Consider the following 2,179-nt stretch of genomic DNA (forward strand, 5'->3'; position numbering starts at 1 on the left):
ATATATATATATATATATATATATATATATATATATATATATATATATATATATATATATATATATATGTGAGATACATGCACATATGTATATGTGAGAGACATGCACATATAAAACGACCATAACACATGGACACAAAACATTTCAAAGGTAACAACATAGTCTCACATGATCAAGATAATAAGCCACAAGGTAACAACATAGTCTCACATGATCAAGATAATAACATAGGTAGCAACATAACAAGTTCGAATAATAGTAGAGCTAACACAAATAGCCAATACATCATAGCATGACCATACTAAGATACTACTTCTCCCCCTTTGACAACAACAAGTAAAAAGGGGCGAAGAACTAAACGGACTCGGTCACTCCTGGCGGATGTCATCATGATCAACAAAGAACTCGGGATACTCGTCATGAGACGGGAAACCGAAGGTAGAAGTGGACGGAGCTGCGGGAATAGGATCATCATCACTCACGGTACTCCCACGGTCACGGTGGCGCTGCTTGAGCTGATTCTTGGAGATGATGAGGCGCTTCTGAACATCATGATTCTGCTGACAGCTGAAAGTGATTGCCCTGATGATAGCAGATTGAGCCTTGCCGAAGAACGAGGCAAGGCATCCACGAGGAGCCGACGAGGAAGATGGAACAGAGGAACCAGTGGGCTGAGTCCCACTAGTAGACCTCCTAGGCTGAGTAGGAGCAGCAGTCTGAGCAGCAACCACCACGCGCATATTAGGAGGAGGCTTCCAATAGAATGAATAGCAGTCTTAACCACCTCAGCAGTGTGATCAATCAAAGCCTGAATGAATGGAGCATGAGGAAACTGGTGTGTCTGAATGAAACTGTAAAGACGGATCTCATGCCAAATGAAATGGGCTGTGTCCAGAGGCTCAGTGGGTTTTTCATGCATACGAACCATCAAGTCAATGCAATAGTTGTAAGCCCTCGAGCGATCTCCCTTCTTAGGATAGAGAGTGCGAAGCACACACTGATAGAGGATGTAGTAAGGAGCACGGAAGATAGATACCTCATTGAGTGGGCATGCAAGTTCTTCTTTAGTGAGCCGAGAGGTAGGTTTGACAAGTGGCAAGCAAGCGTCAATCCCTTTGGGCTCGTGCTCAGGATCCATAATGTGGATGCAATGGCCAACACCGGAGAGACCCAAGATCTGAACAAACCTGTCATAGGTGATGCTCAGAGTAGTGTTATCAGTCATCCAGGTGAGAGTGTTGTTCGGACCAAAGAAACAGGTGGCATAGAACTGTAGAATGGCAGCTTCATTCCAATCACACCTGAAGGTCATTGCGGGACCAAGAGTCATATCATAAATGATCTTGACCAGATTGTTAGGAAACATGTCAGGATGTTCACGCAGGAAGTTGAGATCCAAGCATGAGTGAGGAGCAAGTCCACGCCCATGGACAAAACTGGAATAGAGATCCTGCTGCATATGAGTCAGGAACCGAGGATCCTCGGCATCAGCCACCATCTCATATTGGTTGACATCCCGATGAAACACAAGATATTGACCCGGCCCCATAGTTTTGAAGTTTTGATGGGGTGATCCCCGCTGCCAGGAAGCTCCATGGAGATGCTACGACCATGGACAACGGGCATTGTAGAACCACGAACTTGAGGCACCGGCACCCTCCTAATACCAGGCTTGGACTGTCCAACGGAGTGTCTGGGTGCACTGACATCCTCTTCCTCCCCAACATAGTCCGCATCATCTGGATCCGAGGCCGACGGACTAGTGGATGGTGCCCACTTCTTCTTCTTGGTGGTGGTGGTCTTCTTCTTCTTAGGCCGAGCATGCTCATCGAAGTCGGTTGAGCCTTGCCAGCGAACAACTGGAATGGATAATGAGAGATCCCGATGAGAAGGAGCCAATAAGTATGAACATGTATAAAACAAATTAAACAATGGGATGACCATTTTTGAGCATGACCATAGAATAAGTCCAGTGGTAGATCAAAAAATGTGACATGTCCATGATTTAAATTGATAGCCGAGTTCATTGATAGATTTTTAGGCTTAGGCAAGAGACACCAAAACTCAAGAGAGACATAGATGCCAAGATATGCATGAGAGAGTGAATCCCTAAGATTTTTTGGTCACCATAGAAGTAGAATGGAGGAGAGGTAGCATCCATACCCCTGGAAGAAGGCTC

This window comes from Triticum dicoccoides, chromosome 3B, assembly GCF_002162155.2.
Source record: "Triticum dicoccoides isolate Atlit2015 ecotype Zavitan chromosome 3B, WEW_v2.0, whole genome shotgun sequence".
NCBI classification, from domain to species: Eukaryota; Viridiplantae; Streptophyta; class Magnoliopsida; order Poales; family Poaceae; genus Triticum; species Triticum dicoccoides.